Source organism: Protopterus annectens, chromosome 1.part0, assembly GCF_019279795.1.
Source record: "Protopterus annectens isolate FY-2018-M chromosome 1.part0, PAN1.0, whole genome shotgun sequence".
In the NCBI taxonomy this organism is placed as follows: Eukaryota; Metazoa; Chordata; order Ceratodontiformes; family Protopteridae; genus Protopterus; species Protopterus annectens.
Window position 1 is genome coordinate 1,081,951,518 of NC_056725.1, and position 27,084 is coordinate 1,081,978,601.

The following is a 27,084-nucleotide window of genomic DNA, read 5'->3' on the forward strand; positions in this document are numbered from 1 at the left end:
GACTGGTAAAGAATGCACTGCAGCACCTGTGAAACTAAAAATAATAACAAACTCGGTGCCTTCTCTGCCAAGTCTACATGTTCTCCCTGTGTTTAGGGGCATGCCTCTCATACACATTTCTTCCTTTTTATTTACTTATTTCATTTTTTTTTTAATTTCTTGCTTGATAAATAGCAAAACCACATCTAATGAGTGGAAAATGGCAATTTAGTTTTTAATTTTCATGTCCGATCTTCTTGGCACCTTCATATGGTGCTGTGAAGCAGCAAACTTGTTTGTCAGTGGGCATTACCTGTACATTAACACCCTGCTTGAGAATGTTCATATTCCAATTAGAGCAGTGATGTACAGGTCATCCATTCTCTAAACTGTAACAGTCAGATGTATAAAAGTATACAAAAGGGTTATTATTGGAGCCCTGTTCCTTCATGTTAATAGGGCCTTTGAAACTGTGGACCATATCCTGTTGCTAAGTGAGTTATCTCTCTGTGATAGCCTCACAATAATACTGCCAGCTAAACAAAAAACATGTCCTCCAGAGTTGAGAAGCAAAAAAATAATATTTTTGTTTTACACCCTCAACATAAGCAAATAGCTATTATATATCTACATAATAGCTTGTTTCCTCCACCATCCAGTAACTGAAAGAAAGAGCTATAGCTTCTAAAACACACACACACACACAGACATAAACGCACACACTGATAATGATGCAATTGTCAGTGTGTAAGAGTTGCCAGTAGGTACTTTGACGTGCCCGTGTGCAAGCAGCAATGGTGGTTTAGAATACATGCTTTCAGATTTTCAAGTCAAGGACTGACTGGTAGCTCTCACACACTTACAACTGTGCTCCATTAGAGCAAGCCAAACACTGACTGTCATTTAAATGGCCATGGCAGCAGTTGCAGCTGAAAAACGATTACATTGTTTGCTGGCAGGATACACTCAGCAAGTCTTCAAGAGTACTGATCACACCACAAACAGCTTGTGCCTAGAACAGCCACCTCTTTTGCTCCACCCTTGTTATTGCTTTGCCTTGATGCCATCTCTTTTCAGCATTAACAATCTGTCTACTGACATTCCACAAATCAATCTCTGATTGAATACATATGATGCAGCATTAATCAAGTAAATCAGGTCAGCTTCTTCTTCTGAAAAATGTCTTCTGCTCTGTTGAAGAATTACAGAACAAACTATGAAAAAGTTGATTGGACACTGGAAGATCCAACTGGAGTATGTCCCATTCTAGTGTGAGGGAATGGTCAGCTTGCAGTCAAATAACTGCTTCCATGTAAGAGTAGCCTTGCAGATTATGATGGTTGTACCTTGGGGGGGGGGGTGGCTTTCTTTTCCGAGGTTGGGATGGTGATCCTTGAAGGTGCATATGTGGGAGGAAGCATATGTTTGGGCACCGCTTAGAAGGCCCCTGCTGTAACAAGTGTGGGGGGGGGTATGGATTTAACCAGAAAAGTACTGATAGCTACCTAAATGGTGGTCTTCACAAATGACACTCATCCTAAGCAGAACAAATGAGATAGGAATGTTTCTTCACCCTATAATGAATGATTGAATCATCTGATAACAAGCAAGCACCAGGGACCAAACAGACACACACACAAACAAAACACATAGACTGACAAATAAAAATATAAATAATACATTTTCCAATAACTCAAGCAAATCAGGTCAGTTTTTTGAGCCCACAATAGTTTCTAATTTTCCTAGATTCATAATTCTGAATACTGTAGCAGTCAGACTTAATCAGATTAAACATCATACATGCCTGTATGTGTAAGACTGTGGCAAGATGTCTCACCACTACTGATACTTGCTTATAAAAAGCCCAGCTTTAACCAGGGGTGCATGACTTTTATCTGACTTGATATCCTGCTGCCATGACTTAAGCATATATTGCCTTTTGTAGCCTAAATCTCATCCTGTAATAGCTTGTTGATACCCACTGTTGAAAATAAAATATTTTACCATATTTCATTTTCTCAGGACAGAGAACAGAATTGCATGTCCTTGCCTAAACTAACTGAATGTCATTCATGGCTGGAGCTACATTGCCATTAAACTCACTATTTTTCAAGATGATTAGAAATTAAAATTTTCTACACTTGCCAAAACAGTTCCATTTTAGGAATACTGCCATAGTGCCTCTTATTGTGATGAAACAGTATGAAAGTGCCAGTATTTCACTGCTCTATATTTCATCGGCCCTATAGTGAAATGGTTCTTTTTCCAAGATATCACCTGCATTATACAATTGTTTAAGGCAAGACATAATAAGAATCAACAACTATATGGCATTCTGAAGACATCTTTGAGAAGATGTTGGGGAAGATTATATACCTGGTTCTGTGATGTGGCTATAGACTAGGTCCTTGTTTCAATGGAGAAAGATTGCTACATATGCCTACTTCTCTATTTTATGAGATTATTTGATGACTTCTCCTAGTGCTATTGTTGCTACCTTGATTTGCTTATGAGAAAGATGTTTTTTTTAATGTTAGGTGTTGTGTTATTGTCTTATGTCATGGCTGAAAAGGGTCCTTAGATAAGTCCACCTAAAAAGATGATAAAAAATTAATAAATATACTATACGGTTGGCTTTCATTAGAGGGGACCATTTTGTGTAGAAAGTTAGTACACTGTTTAAGGGCATCAGAGCTGATAATCTGCCTCACAAATGCAAGGTCTTGGCTTCATTCCTGGCATCCAGATGCTGTGTACAGTTTGCAGGTTCTCTTCATAGCTTATTGGGTTTCCCTGGTATACTTTGGTTTCAGCCTACCTCCACAAAACAATCTCTGTGAGTGTACCAGTCACAGCAGTGTCATTTCTGGCAATGAAGATTGCTCATGGTCATCCAGTCCACCTACTTCTAACCATGGTCATGATATGACACATGAATCTTAAGGTAAAGGCAGCTCTCAGTAAGCTATAAACAGTTGATAATGCAACAGTATCTCACAGGAATGCAGAGGTGGAATTCTGAACTGCAGTGACAGTCTCAGCAATGACAGAAACATCAGGACATAAAATCACAGCCAGTCCTGTACAATTCCTGGGTTTTTCTGTGCACCATACTCACTCAGAATAACTAATAATTCCACAATATATTTTTGCTGTGCAGTTGTTAGCAAATACCATCAAGGTTGCAGAAATGGCCTACTGTTAGCAGCAATGATGCAGTGCAGGAGGCTAGATCTGCATACTGCTACTTTCAATTACATTTTGAATTTTGCTTTTATCTGCTTCTTTGCTGCTACATTTCGTTGGTTTCTGCACCACTGACAAAAGAATGAACCTGATTTTCTATGCCGTGAATGTTTTTTTTTTTGCCTTTTTCATTTCACTCTTCTTGTCCTTCTGGTGTATGTGAATCATTGCTTTCTACTGAGTTGACATTATCACTTCAAGAGGCAAACATGTAGCAGTACTACCATATTACTAAGTCTTTCTCATTAAGAAAATGAGTTTCCGTCACACAAGTGTACTTGATCTGTGGGTATTGCATACAGATTTTCTGCTACAGGTCTTATACTGAACGTCATGCTTCCTACTAAAGTTTTCATGTATATTGATACAAATATAGTAAAGGTGTTTGTAAATTAATAATACACTTGAAATAATTTGTTCATAGCTCCAATGTATTCTCCCAATGAAAAAGGCAATATTTTTTTATTGTGAGAAGTATGTTAAATTTCTGTCTACATGGACGGGAGAAATTGATGTTTAAATGATTGTAGCTGCTTTAACTCTGAATTATTGGATTCCAGAACCCTACAAGACAATTTATCAAGTGAAGTGGAATCTCTTACTTCTTGTAATAATATTGGTGATATAAATGCTTTAGACTTGAAAAGAGAAAGAGCACAATTGCAGCCATCTATCAGTGACACACATGACTACATACAAATATATGATTTTGAGGTATATTTTCAAGAGTTTGAAAAAACTATACCAAATTTGGAATACTGCAGGGCAAGCTCCATGGTGAAGAAGGATAAAACCTTAATAACACCCTAGGTATTCTGGATATAATTTGTGCCTAGTGTCTGAAGCACTGGCAGGGAGAGATGGCCAAGCCTCATTCAGGCTGGGGGGCAGCCATTGAAGTTGCTCCCTGTTAGCTGTTGTTTTTTGAGATGTGACAATAGTTAATACCCCTACTGTATGTAAAATGGGAAAAAGGGAGATGATGATAATGACTCGGACGATTCCTAACATCCTGAGTTATCGGAATCAGTCCTTGGTTAAAACTCTATACATTTATTACCATGCACTTCTCTAGCTTTGATATTATTTCCTATTATGTTTGTTAACACACAATTTGGCTTAATTCTACTATATAATAAACATGTGCTTGTAGTCTTATTCTGGTCATTTCCCATGAGTTTTAATGAATTAAAATGATCATATTATTTATATTTCAATATGATTCTTTGAGCGATGTATGTTTAAATAGTAAGTGTTTTTTCCTTATTGTAATACAGTTCAATGTTGTGCTATTTTGCAATAATTATATATTAAATATTAATATTATATAATTATATAATTATATAAATATTAATGTTATATATTAAACATTTTTGTGACATTTGCATTTTTATAGAGTCAGTTGACATATGTTGCATTCGAAAGTGCATCCTCACACAATTCACTATTTTGTAAAAAAAAAAAAAAAAGAAAGAAAGAAAAAAATTAAAAAATAAAAATTGTGATTATTAAGGAATCATGCTATGACACCATGAGATTATGAGCTATGGACTATGCAGATGACTCACGGCGAAGAAAGAATGTGCTCAGCTCTTATATTAAGAAATAAATGCAGTACTTTAAAATAATATATTTCAATGGAAGCAAGAGACATAAAACTCAGAATTAACATATTCATGAGAAATCTGATACCAAAGATCAAACATTTAAAGTACAATGGTTATGAATGTGTAGCTACTAATTTCTATATTACTGCATGTGGCCTAATGCAGATGGTGTGGTGTAATGTTTTCTGTTTGTTTTACATTTATAACTGTAATGAGTCTTATTATCTTTCACAATGAAATATGCTATTCATATTTTAAGCTTTAGGAGTTTATAGGGGAAATATATTAAATAGATTTGGCAGGTTTGAACAAGCTCTTTATTTATTAAGATTTCAAAGACAAGGCAAAATATATGTCAGTTACCACTGATTTGTAGCTGGGTTTTCTTAATGTTCATATATGAAAGTTTGTTAAAAGGCTTCATAAGATGGAGGGAATATGCAGAAGATAACCATATGCATATGAAAGGAAAGGTAAAAGGATAAACTTTAAAGACATAAACAAATGACACAAGAGATCTCTCCTTCCCTGTTCTTTGTAAGAAGATCAGAGTAACACATCTGCTAAACAGATTAGCTACACATGTGGAGAATAAATAGAGTATGTAACAAAAATTAATTAAAGGCTGGGCCTTTACATTTCCAGGAAACATAAAATGAGCATGAAAAATTACTACAAATGTAAAAACTTACGCAAGACATGAATGAAGCAATGAATACATTACTTGTTAAGCTTTGCATGTAAAATGATAGAGTCTTACAGGGCAGCAAAATATACTAGTTTATCCATGTTGACTTTAGACAGAGGTGAAACAATATTATTTATATATCTTTCTCATGTACCTGGCATTTCTGGAATTCAGAAATGTTTATGCTTAGAGGCATCTCTGTTTTTTAGATTTACTTTATGAGCTCAACATTTAATAGATAATTACTGTGTGTGTGTGTGTGTGTGTGTGTGTGTGTGTGTGTGTGTGTGTGTGTGTGTGTGTGTGTGTGTGTGTGTGTGTGTGTGTGTTTCTGAGGAAAAGTATTTAATTATATGTTCTAGTGGAAATCAGGATGATGTCCCATGTACTTCAGAATCATCTAAGGGTATTAAAAACTTATGGAGGTCAAAGAGATAGATGGATATCAGACTGCTGATAATAAGTTCACAGGAAATCAATCAAAAGGGTGACTAAAAATTAGGGAGACAAATAAGACTAGACACTAGAGGAACTAAAGCTTTACTCAATTATAACCAGAGGAGAGAGGCTTCAAATTGTATAGATGTAGTAAATAATGTTGCGGAGATGTGACGGTTTGCTCAGAGGAGGAACAGATGCACTTTGCATACTCTAGGTATTAATTGGTATGTCTTTGGATTTGAATAGTGCCAAATGATACAATTTCTGTTCTTGGAAGAATCATGTGCACCAACCAAACATAAACAGGGACAAGATAAAGATATTTGGACATGTATAGACAAGAAGAGTCATAGGAATTGTTTGTCATGTGTACTGGACACAAGCTGTATTTTTCATGGTGAATTATCATTAGTGCAATCTGTGAACAGAAGCATATTCATGTCAGTATGACGCTTTCAGAAATTCAGGTAAATATGAAGTATAATGAATGTGTTTCAGTGTCCCATGCACTCTTACCATACACAGAGCCCTCTCGGTATATGGAAAGGTGTACAGCATGGTAGTCTGTGTGCCTGAATAAATATTACATCAATAATGGGCATATGAGTGGGAAATATGTATGTTAGCAAATACTAGTTTACTTATAGGGCAAACATATGAAGTTGCATACCAAATTAAAATGTTGTTACTAAACTACATAGGTGGTGATATGAATATACAGCATGTAGTCATACAGCATTAATCTTTCAAGGGATATTACATTCTACCAATGTGTGATACAGATAAAATATCTAGAAACTCAGCACATGACAAAATGTATCCCAAGTTATTTAAACTTTACTGCAGTGAAAAGCTACCTGCAACTTTCTAGCACTCACAACCTAACATTTCTGTAACTCATAAAAAAAACAACAGAACTGCATTTCAAAATTGTTCCATGAGGTGGAGACTAGATAAATAGAGCTATTTAAGTTACTGGTAGGGAGCACGATGGCTTCTGCATAACACACACACACGTGTGTGTGTGTGTGTGTGTGTGTGTGTGTGTGTGTGTGTGTGTGTGTGTGTGTGTGTGTGTATGTATATATATATATATATATATATATATATATATATATATATCTGTGTGTGTGTGTGTGTGTGTGTGTGAAATTAAGCATAATATAAAATAAGCCTGTAGTAGACAAAACAGCACAGCTGTTACAGATACACAAGTGAAGTTAGTCAGGTAGTCAGGTAGTCATGTAGCCCACATGATTGGTAATTATATGTACACACAGCCCATAAATCAAAGTATTGCAGGACTGTGTGTATTTTATTATAGTATGATGTTAAACAAGAGGGATTTGCCAATTGAATGACCTTCACAGTAGGAGGATTGTTCAAAAACAAAGTGGAAGAAAGATTTATGCAGAAATGAAAGCATAATTTTAGCTTTCATCTAGGACTTGAACCAAAGACTTCCCGCATACTCTGCTGACACTGCTGGTGCTGAGCCAGAAAAAGAGATGATTCTAACACTGTCTAAGTAGAAGGTGTTCTCTGCATTTACTTGTGTGTGTTTGTAATTTAAGATTTTGTAACCACGTAATTCATGTAAACTTATGTCATGGTTAATTTCGTATAATATTAATAAATTCCCAATGTATTTCCTAACTATATCTGCTGTTTTCTATAAATGCTATGGTGCCACCAGATGTCAACTGACTCCTCAGAACTAGAAATCGCTAAGAACAAATTAATTGGAATGAAGCTCTATGCAGCACCTCCACTTCACTAAAAGGAACTGATTAAACATGAAGATCAGTCAGACTATTGCTGTACATAAAGCAGTTAGTATGGGATATACAGTGTTATATATTTATTGAACTGTCCTTTTTAGTATGAGAGAATAAACAATATTGGATATACAAGCAGAACTGCTGTAAATCACATATTATTTTGTTTTGCCTTTTTCTTACTGCCGATAGTCTGTATACTATGATGTGACCAGAATGTGTTCCTCACTGTTAAAGTTGTTAGACATGATAAGTTTTCCTTATCAGTCTACAGGGTACAGATTTCAAGTGTCTGATCAGAAAAGTATTTTGTAAGAGGGCAAAGGAACCAGTTAATGTGGAAAACACACTGAATGATCTGCACTCTGTTCATTCCCCTACACAATAACTGAAAAACATAGGTTTAAATCTTGTACAAAGAGATATCGACTTGCTAATACAGACATCCATATTTACAGAGATACTTAACCACACTGTAGATGATATACATTTGAAATGTAAATAGGTAAGTGATCTGCAAAGTAAAGCAGGTTATACACTGTTCTGGACATAGTACCCTTAACTCACCCTTTATAACCTCTGCTTCTCAAAGTCAGGGTGGTTCACAGAATGGACAAGGAATCTAGTTGTAAACTTCTCTTTTGCCCATTTCTCTCTCCCATTTAAGAAGGGTAAAGGTAGCCACTGAATGGAGTGATAGTTGCTTTGTTCTGTATAGAGTGATGGGAGATGCATGAACAATGTCAACACATCAGAATATAAGAAGAGAGGAAAACAATAAAGGCAATGTAAATGGATAAGGATGGTGCCTCAGTAGAATTCCCAAAGACAGAGGTAAAGAGGTAGTGACTAGAAAGGATCGTAGCAATTTAGGGTGGGTTAGAAGAGGTTAAAGACACTCAAAAGAAGAAAGCAAGGCAGTAATAATCAGCAGCAAGCATTCAAAGTCACTGTCACAGAAAAGTAAGAGAGGACATGGTTGAAAGAGGCAGAAAAACATCTCATGTAACAATAGAGGGCATGAAATAATAATTTGCTGAGCTCATTGGATGCTTTTTGGCCATGACGATGCACAGAATGATGCAGATGATAAGGAACTATTACAACAAACATTGCAGCAAAACCAGTAGTTACAGGTAGGGATGCAAATTTAAACCACTAATTGCATGGGTACACAGCAATCGCATATTCACAAGCAGGAAATCTCTGTGTGATGGAAATATAGTGGCAGAACCAAAACATCCTTCCATCAGAAATGTATTGATATGTCTGGCCTACTGCATAAAAATCAAGAATCATCAGAGCAAATAGTTGTTTCATTGGCACAACTGGATAAAGTAAAGATGTAAATAGATAAGGTGGATATCTGGGATAATTGTCCAGTTGTTTTGCATACTTCAATAAGCATTGGAGAAATAAGCATGTTTTCAAATATCTTCATTTCTTACTATCAAGTTAATCTGGGGGGAGCACCAGCTGAAAAGGAAAACAGGATGTTCTGAATGTGATATAAAATCTAGAGAATTGTGGGTAATAAAAAGGAACTGTAATAGGATGTGAATCATGCAAGTACGTGGGAAATCAAATATGAGAGAAAACTGGTACAGCTAGAAGACTGGGATGAGGTATCATTGTGCCTTTAAGAAACACAGCCATAAATGGTCATTCAGCCATGGTGGTCATTTCTGTGCCACTTTAGGAAGAAATTATCTGGCATGTCATTCCTTCAGATATTGTGTTGTAGGGCACAGAGATAGCATATAACTGTTGAGGGGAACATTCAAAGCCCTGTAGGTAGGTACTAGAAATCTACTTCTAACTAAAAACAGAGAGACGAGTGACAGATTGAGGGAACTATTGCGATATATTCAGTGCACACTAATGTAACATAGCTGTGGGTTCAGTATGGAACACAATACAGGTGGCATGAATATAGGTGAATAAATACAATAAACATAAGTATTTGTCACTTCATTTAATTCTAGTAACAAAGATATTTGAAATAGATTGCATCAGGTCTTTAGAGTAGGCTTCCCATTGTTTTTCATTTATTTACTATTTACCAGAGGAGTTCCAAGTCACAAGCAGCACAGAGGCATCAGGATATGGGGTTCAGTCCTAAATCATTTTTGTTTATGTGTTTTTACATATTTTTCTCTGTCTATATGGACTTCCTCTTAGTACTCCAGTTTTCTCTCACAACCCAGACATATTAATTGATTGGCTACTCTAAAATGAATACATATATCGCATTAACTATATTTATTGTGCCCTGGGTCATGACAGAAAAGGATGTAGAAAGGATTAATTTACTTACCTGATTAACATGCAAATACAAACAAAAAGTAAAATGTGGGTCTCGGTGAGAGAGAGAGAGAAAGGACATACTGCAGACATTTTATGAGAAAAAAACGACATTGGGAAATCTGACAACCCATTTAATGATTTTTATGTATCCATTATAGATATTTTTCATAAGGAATCCATATCTTATTTATCTCTAATCAGCAAGTTATGAAACTTCAAGTAATGTATTTATAAAACAATAGCACAGCAAAGTTCAGCACATCTCACTGGATCATAAGATCATCATTATTAAACACTGGGGAATACAGTGTCTAGCAAAGGCAGAGACCATGGCAGTTTTACACGCAATGCTAAAAGATTAACAGTTATTGGGAGGCACTTTTTACCAAGACCACTGAAACACAGTGCCTATGAACAAAATGTTTTGCTAAAGACAGATGAAATAAAATTCTCTGTGAACATTTGTTCTTTCATGTTCCAAAGAGCTCAAAGGTTTGCTCAGCTTCCAAGCTGACTGTGTAAGCACAGTCCATCACCCCTCCAGTGGTAAAACATCCATTAATGGGGACAATCAACCTTATTTACTTTGTAAGCAAATCATGTATCAGTTGGGAAAAGAGCAATACACAGTTATTTGTTGGGAGAATGACAGGGCCATCTCATTTGCATAGTAAACACATCAGATACATGGAAAACAAGATTCAGGTGTTGGGTAAGTATGTGGTTACAAGATTCTGCGATTTAATGTAAAAATGGGAAATTGGTGATCAGGGTCACATAGCTGAGGTCAAAAGCACTAGAATATTTAGCGATAGATAGCAACCTAAAACAATAGGGAAATGCAGGACAGATAGAACATGATTTAAAGAGGATAGAGGACAAAAAAAAAAAGAAGCAGGAGGAAAGGATATACTTGAAATGGTGAGATGATGTGAGAAGATATTGTAAAGCATGGGCTTTAGTTTATAATATGACAGTACTTTTTTTGTTTCCCTGAATCATGTAACAGCCCCCACAATGGAATAAGTCTGAAGGGAGAGATGAAAAGTCAGCAAGCAAAGGAAAGTAGTAGTGCTGAAATTGAATTCATCCTCAACTCTTGGTGAGTACCTTCGCGAGGTGTACCCTGTTTTCACAAAATCTCACCAAGGCAACACTGATATACAGACTGCATTTATATAGCATATATCATGGACAGAAGTAGGTCAAAAATTAAAAGACATAGCTGGGTGCACAACACCCAGGATAAAAAAGTGTTCAATCCTGGTAGGCACACTGGTGCCAGGACTAGAAAAAATGGCAGTGTAGAATCCTCAAAATATGGAAACATTCCTATAATGGGGCCAGGCCAGGCCCAGGTGGGGAGGATGACCCCCATATTGTAGATGGAAGTAGCAGTCCACAAAAATCAACTGATAGGCCAAAGAAGAGCCATAAAGATGAATGAGTGGATTATTGAGGATAAGAAAGAAATTATGTATTGTTACTATTATGCAAAAAGCCCAGAATTTCCAGGCACATGATATACAAAATGATTAAGAGAAAAATTTGAGGAAAGAAAAATACTTCTGCAAGAAAAACTGTCAGAGGCTTCAAATGAAAATGTGTGTTCATTAATACAACAGATTTGTGAGAAACAGTATATAGCTCACGAAAATTTAATCTGTTAGGAAAAAGAAGCATCTGTGGAATTGCGAAAATATAAACAACAAAACCTAGAGATATTTGAAAAATATATAAAAAGAAATATGGACATGGAAAAGAAAGCGAGATTTGATGTGGTGCAATAGTTATGCAAATGAGAAAGCCAAATTAATCAATATAAAGAAGGCAGCCCCAAAGATATTCAATGAGAAATACAGGCAAAGGCATCCAGATATGAAAATTTTACAATAAAAAAATATCACAAAGATGGAATGTAGAAAAGAAGATTAGTGAAGTTGAAGTAAAAAAAATGGAAGTTGAAGTTATGGAGTGCCTGCGAAGTGAAGGATTTGGTGTAGAAGGTCTAACACAGGTTACATCACAGCATGATGAGTCTACATCTGAAGAAGAAATATAGACATGGGAAAGAAAAAGAGATTTAATATGGTGTAACATTTATGTAAAGGAGAAAGTAAAACTAACCAATACAAAAAGAGCAGCACCAAAGATATTTGAAGAGAAATACAGGCAACGGAATCCAGACATGGAAAACTTTACAATACAAAAAATAAGAAGAAAAAAGAGGAAAGTATAAAAGGAGATTAGTCATGGAGAAGTTAAAGAAATAGAAACTGAGGTTATGGAGTACTTGCAAAGTGAAGGATTCAGTGTAGAAATTCGAATACAGAAAGCACCACAACAGGATAGAGCAATGGATAACCAAATGATGGGGAAACCAGTGGAACAGGAAGCAATTGGTCAGGTGCCATATGAAGATAATTTGGAGCCTTCCACAGGATATCAGTATAAACATTCAGCAAGGAAAGGAACAGAAAACTGTGGAAATTTTGATGCAGTCAGGAGTGATAGGCCAGTGAGTTCCCATATGACAGAGGGCACAGGATGAAATTGAAGAGAATGTGCCACAGGAAGATGCTATACAAATTTCTATAGAATGCCCACAGGAAATGGAAAACAAGGGATGTACCCTCAGTTTGGAAGAAAATGAGCTAAGAAAAGAGTTGCTTGATTTAATAGACATGGATAGATATATTAAAAATATATATTAAAATCAATGAGTGAAATAGACTGCAGAAGGTCAATAAAACCCAAAAAGTCAGAAGTCTGATAAAACAAATGAATGCAGTAATTAGAACTGTCCATAAAGATCCATGTGCTATAACAGAAGTAAACAGGATATATTACTGTGCTGCTAAATTAATAGCTGATAAAGTTCTACCACAAGAACACATGCTAGTGAGGGAAAGGAAGGGGAGAAATCGAATGCCATCATGGAAGTACCGAATAGAGAAAACTATAAAAGAAATAAGATAAGAAGTGTCACTCTTAGAAAACTATAGAAGAAGGAATAGATCAACAAAAATACTAAGAAAGATAGATGTGATTAAAGCAATGCACAGTATTAGAACAGACCAGGATCTATCATGCACTATTGCAAATAACAAACTAAACATTTCAGCACAGGTAGAAACACATAGAAGATACACAGATAAATATAAAGGAAAAGTACAAAATAAGCAATTTATTGATGGCCCAAAAAAGTTTTATAGAGAATTGGGAAATAAGATAAAAGGAATTGAAAGCCCACCAAAAAAGAAAAGAGGAAGTAGACACATTTTGGGGAAGTATCTATGAAAATCCTGTGGAATATAGCAAAGATGCTAAATGCATAGAAGAAGTAAAAGAAAGAATAAGAAGTTTAAAGATACAGGATATGAAATGGAATGAAGTAACAGCCAGAGAGATTGAGACAAAGTTAAGAAAAGCCCCTAACTGAAAAAACCCAGACCCAGATATAGTACCTAACTTCTGGTTAAATGTATTACCATCTTGCACGAGGATTTAGCCATTAGTAAAAACTATTTATATGCATACCCCAAACAGACACCAACCTGGCTAACAACAGGCAAAACAATGCTCTTTCTTAAGAGTGAACCTGCAAGCTACCCTAAAAATTATAGACCAATAACTTGCCTTCCGATGACATATAAACTATACACAAGAATATATGCTGACAGAGTTTATAGTCATTGAGAAGAAAACTCAATTGTGTCAGTAGAACAAAAGGGCAATACAAGAAAGTTATATGGAACAAAGGATCATTTGTTGTTAAAGTCATACTGGAGAACTGTAAAAAAGTAAAATAATTTAAGTATGGCATGGAATGACTATGAAAAACATTTGATAGTATCCCACATTCATGGATAAAAGAGTGCTTAAAAATGTATGATACACCCTACACTGATTGACTACATTACAGTGACCATGAAACAGCGGCAGACTACTTTGCAATTAAGCCATGATAAAGGATAGATTATTATCCCTGGGATAAAAATTCAAAGGGGGATATTCCAGGGTGAATCTCTGTCACCATTGCTATTCTACCTTGCCATTAACCCATTAAGCTGTTTACTTAACAGATTAGGCCATGGGTACAGTTTGGCTCCTAAAAAAAAAAACAAAGTGTAAATATTCCTCATCTTCTCTTTGTCAATGATTTAAAACTGTATAGTTCATCAGATGACGAACTGAAAGCACAGTTGCAGGTTGTCAAAACTTTTTCAGATGATATAAGAATGTCATTTGGTCTTGATAAGTGTGCAAAAGCAACCTTTAAAGCAGGAAAACTGCAGCACCAGGAAAACATCAGTTTGGGACAATAATGTGACATAAAAGAACTTGAGCAAGAGGGAGTGTACAAATACTTGGGAATTGATGAAGGATCAACAATAAAACATGAAGAAATGTGAATAAAACTTAGTAAGGAATACTTTAGAAGACTTAAATTAATTCTTAAAACAGCGTTGACATCAAGGAACAAAATCCAAGCTTTAAACCAAATTGCTCTTCCTGTCCTGACTTACAGTTTTGGAGTGATTGACTGGCCCCAAAATGTGTTGGCTAGATTAGACAGGAAAACAAGAAGGATGCTTCATGCTCACCAAATGATTTATAAAAATCAGTTTATAATATTCCCCATTCCAAAGGAGGATGGGCCTCCTTGAAACTGATTACATATATAGATCTGCAATTGTGGGACTCCACAAATATCTGTTGACCTCACAAGATCCATATGTAGTGAAAGTTTTGAAACATGAGGGAATCAATCTAAGATGACTTCTCTGCTTAATTTAGCAGAAGCATATTAGTGTCAGGCAGGAATAGAAATCAAACCAGAAGTAGAGAAAATTCAGGCAGCAACTGAATATGTCAAAAAACAAAAGAAAGACTGTAAGGTAAAGGACCAGATGAGAAGGCAAGAAATGTGGAAAAAGCGTAAAATTAGCTGCAAGTATAGAAAACTTCTGGAAGAACCTCGTGTTAATCAGAAATGAACACATGAATGGTTAAGGAGGGGCAAATTCAAACCAAGAGATGAAAGGTTAATACTGGCAGCCCAGGATAGTGGGCTACATACACGCTGGTTTACAAAGTCCATTGAACATGTGGGAGTAACAGACGAATGTAGGTTTTGTAAAACTGAATTGGAAACAGTCGCACACCTTGCTGCTGGTTGTGACATACTAATGGCAGAAGGACTGTATACTAAAAGGCATAATAATAATGTGGCAACACTGTTCACTTGGAATTGTGCAAACATTATGGTAGTGAAGTGGCTGATAAACACTGGAAACATGAGCCACAAAGCATCATAGAAAATGATGAAGTTTATATTACAAGGGATCACCCATTACCAACAGTTCCAAAAAATTGATGCTAGAAAACCAGATATAGTGGTCCAAGAAAAGAAGACAAAAGTAGCATTGATCATTGAAATCACCACACCCAGTGACTACAGTGTCTTGCGTACAGAGAGACACAAAGTCATAAAATATCAGGATCTGCAGGCAGAAATGAGAACAATGTGGAAGAGAGATACTCAGACAGTTTCAATAGTAGTAGGAGCAACAGGTCTTATAAAAATAATCTACAATCATATTTAGATATGTTACCAATCCATGTAACCCTGTACAAATTGCAGAAGGAGCCATTACTGGGCACATTGCAAGTGCTGCAAAGAGCACTTTTGGCTGACATCAAAGATTGAAACAATGCTAATTTCATGAACTTTAATCATACTTTGAATGGAGTCCATTGCCATCATAGTATTAGAAACCCAAAAGATTTGGAGAAATTAAAAAAGATGGAATACCTTTTTGGCCAATAGTCTGAAATGGAAACAAGACTCTATCTGGTATACTGAAATAAGGAATAGATTCAATAGAATTCAAAATCATATGGAGAAGAGTCTGAAGCATGAAATGTCATCTTCTCCTGTGCTAGTGGAACTTATATCAGGATTGAATGATGTTGGCTACATGAGAGATTCTAGCTGCAGCACTCAGATCTGGAAGATTTGCAGTTAATGTTGTCTAATTTATGCATGTTGTAGATGATATGAATAAATTGAAATGAAGGACATGACAGAAGACATACAAAAGTCATAGGCATAAAAGTAAAACGAAACATGGAAACTCATGGACATAGTGGAAATCCATGAATAATAAACCAATAGCATACCTGATCTATACCAAATAGATGGTGTACATTTAATCAATAGCAGTCATTATCAGTTTTGCTGTCATGACTGATACTGACAACATAGTTCACAATTAATGCTTCCAAGCAACAGAATGAGTGGATTAATATACCTGTAATAGGTCTGAAAACTCATGCCAAGCATGGTAAGCAGCCAATGAGAGGTGTGTGAAGTTTTTTTAAATGTGACAATTATAATACATGGTAGAGTACAGTAAAAATGAGTATTGGGTTGCAATGGTGAACAGGCCCCAGGGATAAACAGATAGTTATATATCCAGTGTAGGACAGGGGTGAACATGATTGTGGTATATGCAGCCCACCAAAGTATTCAAAGAAAAGTGGTGTCATAGCGAGACTTATAATGAACCAGTTTGAATGAATGCACAGAAAAGCCATGGGATTAAGAAATGTGAGATAGTGATTGTAAACTAGAAGATTGTGGACAATTTAATAATGACATGATGACAAAATGCTTTTGGCATGATTGTAGTTGAGCCCTGTGATTATAATATGTAATATATTAACCATGAGAAATTAAGACAAATCTACAGGATTCCAAAATGGTGGACAGCCTGTAAGCACTCTAGCTGTGCAGCTCCTCAACTCCTAAAATATTATCTATCCTTTTGCCGGCGCATCCTTCAAAGAAAATATCCTAAACCTCTAATGCTTGAGAGAAGAATACAAATATAATCATTCTTCATCAATATTTTTTGGCAGAAAATTAATCTTTGCACCAAAATATTACTTACTGGATGCTGAACCCTGAACTGCGATGGTGTGGACACTTCCTGACACTGAGGCCTAAACAAGACAACAACAAAGGAGAATATCGCTGTGACTTGGAATTAAAAAATAGAATTACTTTTTCTAATTACAAGCATTCTTCTGTATCTGAAATGGATAATCAGTCAGACCAAATGGAAACATTAACTACTAAAACTAAACTGTCTCTGATAACTGCTCCTGAAAAGTACACCTCTTCCAAAAGGCAAAAAACTAGTAAGCCACAACAAGAGGCCAAGAAGTTAGCCCCTAGATCAAAGCAGGAACAGTCTCTAACAATTGAAGACCTTAAAATGGTATTGCAACCTCTGCAAACTGAAATGCAAGGTTTTTCATTTAAGCTAGCCTCATTTGGATCTAATTTAGACCAAATTATGCTCAGACTTGAACAGAATGAAGCAAAATCAATGGACAATGAAATTAAAATAAATTAACTTAAACAAACTTGCAGGCTAGTGACAGCACCATCAAAGATCTACATAAAAATGCTAGATCTTGAAGCCAGAAGCCGATGCAATAACTTCATTCTGAGAGGAATTCCTGAGTCCTTTGAGAATGCCCAACTTAATGCAATAATCAAAGAAGTTTTAAACACTTCACTTATTAACAAAGATCTCCTGAATGACATAATAATAAAAAGAGCTCACAGATCTATCAGGCGTTCTCAAATAAGTGAATCCCCAAGGTAAATTTATGTCAGACTATTAAACTCAGCGCATGTTCAACTCATACTTGCGGCCTTCAAAGCTAAAAAAACTTTACCTTGAGAGGTCACAAAGTTACTATAATGCAAGATCTTCCTTTGGAAATTAAGCAGAAATGCCAAAAACTTAGTAAATACAGTTCCTACTTGGTAAAAAATAAGATTAGTTTTCAAATGAAATATCCTGCTGCCTTAATCTTCTACCATAATGATGTAAAAGTTTCAGTTGAAACCCCCAAGGAGGCCAAATCCACTTTTTTGCGTTTGTTCAAAGTGTATCTTGCATGAAACAACTCACCCTGCGTATTGCCAAATTAACAACAAGCTCATCAAGAGGTGTTTCCATTTATATGTCTTAACTGTCTTGTTTAAATCAAACAAACCACTGTTTTTTCAGGCCTTGATGTCCGTTAGCATCTTGGCATTCCATTTCCCAGAAAACTCTTCAAGTTCAAGAGGAAATGCTGTACAACTACCCTTTAACCTAAATGGCATTATCTCTGACTCACTTCCTGCCCCTATGCTTCACTGGGAGCAGCTAAATGTCTGTAACAAGTTGCAAATGCCTAATTCAACCATTCTGAATCTTGGAAACCCCTGTTTGTTTTTATTTTGTACTTTATCACTTCCCATTTGCTCTAATCAACAAATCACCAGGAAATATGAGAAAGGAAGATGAAGAGGATGTTCGTTTTCGCCTATACAAGCCAGGTAATTAAAGACAAATGTTTAATCTGGTTACTGTTACTTTACTTCCCTTTTTACTGATCTAGAATCACCTCTAATAAGTAATGCAGTTAAAGGTACAGCTTTATTTTAACTGTATTAAGGGTACTCCTGCAACTGCTAAACAATATGGTGAAAAATTACATTTACTAACATATCTTTTGGTTGTTTATAAAAGGTCCAGATTGAATTAAACATCTGAAATATAGTATAAAGCTAAAAGTAAATTTTAAAATTATCACTACAAGTAATTCATGCTACCTAATGGAACATACATAAAACAGGCAAGTTCATTTCTAGAGAAAAGAAGAATGCATTGAAAGGGAGAAATATATTTTAAATGTATTAATAGCTAAATACAGGAAGTTGCATATTCAGTTGGTACACCTTCTTGTAAGTGTTAATAAAACATTTCATGGATGCCAGTAACCTATAGATACAATCTGCATTATTTCAGAAGCATGCTGGCGAACGTCTAGCTGCTATATCCTATGACACAGGGATTCCACAACTACCAAGATTAGGACCCCTTCACCTCTCTATACTCATAGATGGAATGTACCCATACAGATAAGAGTTGTGGCATATATGCAGATGAATAAACTCTCTTACATAACTTGAACATTTTCAAATACAATGAAAGGTTTGTCACTCCTGTTCTCTTTTCCCCTGTTCCCTTATTGCACATAATATGTTTATCTAGCTGCCTGTTTAACTACTTCTAACAGTGTAAAGATATACAATATGCTGCTTATAAGTAATGGCTGTTGAGAATGTAACATTGATTACAGTGTTCAATGTTGCTGGTGTTTGCTTTCCTGCATATGTTGCATTAATTGCTTGTTTTTTCTTTTATTAATAGAAATTCAAATGATATTAGGCTATAAAATTAGAGTTTTGACAGTTGACTATAAAATTATAGCTTTAAAAGGTAAAACAATTTTCTTTAGCCTGATGTTAGACAAAAGTAACACGTTCAAATATAGTTAAATGGATCATTGGATTCCAAAAGCAGTACAGGCTGAACATAACAGCTAGTGGTATAAAAGGTTTTATGATAGGTTTAGTGTTTTGTTTGAACTAGTTTGCCTTAGAATGACCTGTACTATACCCAGTATAAGACTAATCAATTGTTTATACTATAATAGTCCTCATATATGTTGAAATTTGCAAGTTAACTAAGCTTAGTACCTAGATGTGCATTTGTTTTATTAGTCTTTCCTAAGATAAGAAATAGACAACATTATACTACTGTAAAAATCTGCTAAGGCATATTTCATTGTTAGAAGCAACAAACAGACAGGGCATTTTATATGACTATGGATTCACGAAAAAATGTAGTGGAAGTTTTCCTTTTTTCTTGTATAAATATTGGCAGTGTTATGTCTGCTGCTTTTTGTAACTCTTATAATTAACTGCTATAAATATCTCTATAGAGTAATTAACTCTGCCTATGTACGAGCAACTCCATTTGAATTTACCTGCTTATAATTCTTTTACTGGTTTGAGTACATCAAACAAGTAGGGCTCTGTTTATTTTGGTTTCTCATAATTGTAAGTTAAACACTTCTTAACATTTGCTACATCAATGATTTTTCTGGCTACTTTCTAATCTGATACAAGGTCTCCTTCTTCCTTATACAACTTTATTTCCCTAAGAGTCTAAATATATCCTAAGAGAACTCCTACTAAGCTGTATGTAATAATGTCTGACCTTTGAAGCATGGTACTTTTTATTAGATCAGTATACATACAGAGTTATGTTTTGTTTTTAAAGTTTAATAATATCTTTATTAAGGAGAATGCTGTTTAGTTTTGACTGTTAAAGCTCTGTTATTGTCACAGTGTACTTCTTTGGCCAGAATTATCTTTACTCTTGGTTGGTCATTTTAGGATATTTTTATCACTATTAAGACTTGAAACATTCCCACTGCTGGTTTTACCAAGTACCCCTATGCTTTTGCTTTTCTAGTTCCTGCAGGTTATTTAAATAGTTATTGTTACTATTAAAATGTGAGGTCAGATAGTGACTTCCCTGAAATTGTCAATAACTAAAAGGAGTAGTTTTGCATAGTTTGTAGCTGATGTTTGTTTACATTTGGATTAACTTAGGTAATTGTATCATCCCTCTGCTTCTTATCTACCTCACTTTAGGTCAAACTCTAAATGTCTCTTCCTATCCAATAAATATATCCACACTTTTACAGATGGATGGGTGGTTAGGCACCTACATAGGGTATAGGAGTTTAGAAGTCACCTCATTTAAAGTATTTTCTAACATAACAGACATAAATATACACCTCTATTTTTACTCATCAATCAATAACATTTATAAAAGCAAATTCAGACTGTGATAATGATTTCAATAGATTCATGGAACATTAAGGGGCTATTGGTTTAAAAAAAAGAAATTTAATCATGCATCTCACATTTCAAAATAAATCTAATGTAACCTTTCTACAGGAGACTCACTTGACCAGTCAACTCTGGGACAATGAAAGAAAAAGTAAATGGGTTAAGCAAATAATTGCAGCAGGATACAACTCGTCATCTAGGGGAGTAGCCATTATAATTAATAAATCTTATCAAGGAGAGATCACCTCCATTAAAAGTGATCCTAATGGAATGTGTTTTTTGTTCACCAGTAACTATCATATCCTAAATAAGCCCTTACTCTTTGTTAATATTTACAGCTCCTGTTCAAGTCAACATCTTTGTATTTATGATATTTTCAATATTCTATCTAATTATCCAAATCATTTGTACATTATAGGAGGGGATTGGAACACTTTATTTAGTCCAGACAGGGATAGGTCACATAAAGAGACTAGGCAATCACAACATAATACTATAGTCCTAGAAGGACTACAAAATACCTTTGATTTAATGGACCCCTATAGAAAATTTCAACATGATAACTCAATTCCTAGATTTACCTTTTTTTCAGTCACATAAAAAACCTGGTCAAGAATTGATGCCTTTTTAATTTCCCAAACCTTCACTTCTTATAGATTAAACTATAGAGTCTCCCTTAGATCCATATCGGATCATTCCAAAATTAGTATCTCCATTAACGTCTCGACCTCTAACCAAAGAGCCTCTTATTTCAATAAATGGACTTTAAATCCTAATAACATCCAAATACAAGATGTAACACAGAAAATAAATAGTATTTTAGCCCAACTGGATAATAATATTATATCTATTCAAATTTCTTATGACTGCAATGAGCTGCTACTAAATCAGTCATAAGAGGTCTCATTATCCAAAAATCCTCATGGTATAAGAAAAAACATAACAATGTTAAACTCAAACTCGAGACTCAAATCAAAGATACTGAATTAGAACTCCAGCATAAATACTCAAAGGAGTTAAAAGATACAATGCCCAATTTGCAAAAGCAACTGCACAATCTTTACCTAAAAATATCTCATTTGTAGAGATGAGATTGCTATACCAATATTCAGAGTGGGCACAAATTCCCTCAAAAATACTTGCTGGATTAATTAATATTAAAAATGAACCACCTTGGATCAAATAAATCAAATACAAAGGACTCTTGAAATATAAGGACCAAGACATTATAAATGCATTTCAGTCTATTTACAAAAACCTATATAATCTACCAAACTCTTTCTCTACAGACAAATTTGATTAGTTCATGCATAACCTAAAATTCCCACAGATTGCTGATCACCAAAAGAAACTTTTAAAATCACCCCTGCATTTAGAAGAAATCAAAATTGCAATAAATAAACGTAGACCAGGTAAATCTCCTGGGCCTGATGGATACACAGCGGAATTCTACAAGAAATTCTCAGAACCCGTTTCTAAAATTTTATTAAAAGTATTCAATTACATAATCCAGTATGGCATAATGGATAGATATTTTAAACCAAATTCTGACCCATCAGACCCAGCCAGCTACAGACCAATTGCTCTTATCAATTCCACCTTAAGATCCTAGCCCACATTATTGCTAATAGATTCAAGAATATACTGCCTTCCATTATCTCCCATGAACAAATGTGTTTTATGCAGAATAGGCAAACATGCGATAACACTCTTCTCTTATATACTATTATAAGACTTCTTGACAAAGATAGGCATCCTAGGTACATCCTTACTGCTGATGCAAGCAAAGCATTTGACAGAGTAAACCTAAACTTCTTATTTAATGTCTTGCCCTCTTTTGTAATTCCACAAGAATTTATAAAAATAATTAAGGTACCTTATCAAAAAGCCTCCACTGCTGTTCAAATAAATAAACTCAAAACCAATCCTATCCCCATCTCTAATGGCATAAGGCAAGGTTGCCCCCTTTCTCCCTACCTGTTTAATCTCTATGTAGAACCCTTGCTTTTATATATATCCCAAAAAAACTTCCACCGTATACCTAAAATTTCAAACATAAAACTTTCATATTCTGCCTTTGCTGATGACTTAAATTTATATTTTCAACTTCCTAACGCTGACCTCCCAAAAGTACTTAACTTACTAGACTTGTATTCCGCTATATCCAATTATAAATTAAATCCGCGTAAGTCTTATGTATTTCCCTTAAATCTCCTAGGCCATAAAGAATTCTACTTTCTTGATAGCGAGATTAAACTCAAATATCAGATAAAATATCTAGGCATAATTTACACTTCCGACTTTAATGAGACCATTAAGAACAACTTATTACGTGCATAGTCAAACATCAAAAATGATATTAACAGATGGAAGAATATTAATATGTCTCTAATATCAAAAGCTAGTGTGGTCAAAATGAATGTCTTACCTAGAATTCTCTTCCAACTATATGCTACTTTCTGAATCATTCTGCAAAAATTTTTAGGGATATAGAAAAATTTATATTTAAATTCTTGTGGCATCCTAAATCTGTTAGAATTAAATATGACAAACTTTCCCTAACAAAGGATAAAGGTGGCCTGGGATTGCCAGACTTTAAACTTTACTATAGAATAATCACTTCTTGTAGGATGATCCAAATGGTAAACTATGACCCTAACCTGAGTAGCTGGACACCCCAATGGATTAAAATCTGATATAATCAACTTAAATCCCTTGACATCAACCACAAATCTCCCCCTTTTCTAAATTTAAATCAAAGAGACTCCTACACCAGGAATTTGCACCCTTTGACCAAACATATGATACTAACTATCCAAGATTTATTCAGATCTATACAACTTTCCAATGTCCTTGCTTTTATGCAACCACTCCATCTAAATCCTAACATGTTAATTAGTAACTAACCAATAAACTTAACAAACTTCCCTCTAATAAAGGATCTCACAATATGGGAAATATATAAATGGCAAGAAACCAATATAACGCAACTAAGTCAGAAACTTGAACTCCCTAAGAAGTATGCTGCCACTCTTAGTCTGATCCTTTATCTAATTAAAACTAAGTTACCACTTATTGAAATTGACCATCAGGCTTTTAACTGAGCTATTCTAATATTTAAAAATCTAACAACTAAAGAAAAAACAATTTCTAGGACACATCAACTAATAACGAGTATAAAATCTCAGAGTTTCCTGTTATTCAAACCTATTGGCAGGGGAAAGCTAACTAATTACAGAAGAAAGTAAAAAAGTGACCATTGAAAATACAATTAAGCTTATTACTTTTAAGCGGTTGTTGTACACTCAAATCATGATTAACAACAATGCTTACTACACACCATCAACTCTTAATAAGTTTAACCCCAAATATTCAGCAAACTGCCCATACTGCCCAAATTAAGTAACAGACACTTTACATGTGTTTTGGGGCTGTAACAGGGTCCACAAGTTATGATGTTCTCTAAGAGTTAGATTAGAGAAGATGGGGCATGAAAAATCCACCCTATCATGGGAAATGGTTATCCTACATATCACCACAACCAAACTTCCTAAAATTTTAAAACGTTCTTATCACTATTTGTGCCCTTATTACATTTTATATCACTAAAAACTGGACTGTTAAATCCCCAATCTCATGGGAAGATTTTTGTAGCCTAGCTATTAAGTATATTTCCTCTCATAAATTGGCATATACAGCTACAAATCAAAAACAATACTATCATAAATACTGGGGATACTTGCTTGACTTAATCCTCAAGAATTAAATTCTGATGATACGCTAACCCACTTTGATAAACTTGGACACAAACTTGTTGCAACAGAATCAGTCTATTCCTTTCATTGTCTCAACATTTAAGTATCTATGCAATATACCTGGTTATATATTAAAGAGCCTGCATACTTCATTCATACTTCTCAATACAATGTGCTCCTTCTAAATATCTTTCTTCCTTCTATTAGCTATAAAAATGTTAGCTTGCTGATGTGACTTCTATTGTATATAATGTATATAGTTATAGGGTTAATGTTTCAGTTTTTGTGTTGTAAATATGTTCCTTTGGTTGCTGTTAACCTGACTTTTTGACACTCTGTATTATAAACATTCAAATAAAGAGATTTCTGGAAAAAACAGAGAAATCAAGACAAATCTACTTTATATTTTATCAAGAGGCTATCTCTGAAAGAAAAACACAAACAAATTAAATGAGTCCACATTTCTGGGGTAAACTATGTGCACCAAAAATGTGATGACCTTTCCTGCTAATGTCACCATATTGCTGATGACTCATTAAACAATGCTTTCAAACAGTAGTCAAACTTGACTGCAAGATTTGCTCATGTTACCCATCCCATCCCAACCTAGGTGTCCCATCATGTGAAGCATGAGCCGGAGGTCAAAGTTTGAAATATATCTAAACTAAGATAGGGAGAAGAGCGAATAGCAAATAGTAAGATGGAGTACTAGGATGCACTCTACAGAAGGAAGGACACAGGTCTTCTGACAGGTGGTGGGAAACATAGTTGTGAGCATTGTATCTCCCAAGATGATCAAATTAGTGTATTATACAGAGACCAGGAATGCTACTGACCAATGTCTTGAAAACAGTTTTATGGGAAATAAGCTATAGTTAGTGTAGACTATGTTACTGGTGAGATTACAGTAAAATTAATGATGGGATGTTGACAAATGATTTCAATTCAGTCATGTGATGTTAATGTGCAAGAAATGAAACATATGAAGTGAAGAATAGTAAGACGTTATTTGTTAATGAGTTATCGCTGATGGTTCAAGCTTGACAGAAAAGACATTAGGAAATACCTATGGTAGAAAGTGGACATGTAGGATTATATTCTGTTATCTGTGTATGACATTCAGCTATTTTTTGATGTATGAAGTATAACGATAACAAAAATATTCATCTCTTACAGGACATCTGGAATGATGCAGATAATGTGTGACAATCAGATTTCTAAGCTGTGATGCACGCTATTATTTGACTGGGTATATCAAGTGTCAACCCAATGTAAAATAAAGCTTGATAATTATAACAAGATTTTGCCAGTTTGAGTTTCACCTAAGCTTTCACATTTCAGTAAAGCATGTGTGTGTGTGCGTGTGCGTGTGCACGTGTGCGCATGTGCGTGCGTGTGTGTGTGTGTGTGTGTGTGTGTGTGTGTGTGTGTGTGTGTGTGTGTGTGTGTGTGTGAGTGTACATACATGCATTTTTTTCCCCAAGCTTCCAGGAATTTCATTTGACCTTTCATCATTGCTTACTCACAACTACAGCTTTCTGAAAGCGATTAACAGCAATGATTCTTTACAGTATCAGGATCTAAAACTCCCCTTAATGCTTTGATTAACTACTTAGTTTATAAATTTTTGACACTGTCCCCAACAGAGCTAGCTGAGGTTGTTATGAAATAGATATGCTAAACATTTGTCTGTATCACTCCTATTACAGAAGACCAAAAATTACTAGCTATAAGAACTACTATAGAACTATCTCCCTTCAAAAATCTCTTTTACACTCAATTGATGTTAAATAACAACTCCTATTATACTCCTGTAATAATTAACAAATTTAATTCTAATAGTTCTCCTATCTGCACATGCTGCCCTGTAGCGAAAGCTGATATTCTACATATTATGTGGTACTGCAACCACTCCCATAAACTATGGTGTTCACTCAAAGTGCGTCTCAAAAAAATGGGTTACTACAATTCTACCCTTTCTTGGGAAATGGCTATTTTAAACATCCCCCCTCCTAATATGCCTAAATTGCATCTCCATATTCTAATAACATTATGTTCTCTCATAAAACTTTACATCACTTATAACTGGTTAGATCGCACCAAAATGTCTTGGCCGGGATTTAAAGATATGGCCGTCAAGTATATCTCTGCTCAGAAGTTCATTATAAATGGTCCTAAGAAGAGAGCTTACTTCAGTAAACTTTGGAAAAGCCTGTTTGAGGTAATCACGTGTGATTAGACTTTGGTTTATACAAATTTCCATTACACTCTCAATTTTTGTTTAAGGGGTCTGTCTCTACTATTGTTGGTTACAATTGGGGCTGTTTTTTTTTTTTTTTTTTTTTTCTCCTTTTATCTAGCCTTATATCTAATGACACTGTCTATATTTTAGTCATGGTAGCATTGTAAATACTGTATTTTTTAAGTTGTTGTTGTTAGTTAGTATACTATGCATACTTCAGTTTATGTTTACTTTCTTCCTTATTTCAACGTAAATCTGTTCTCA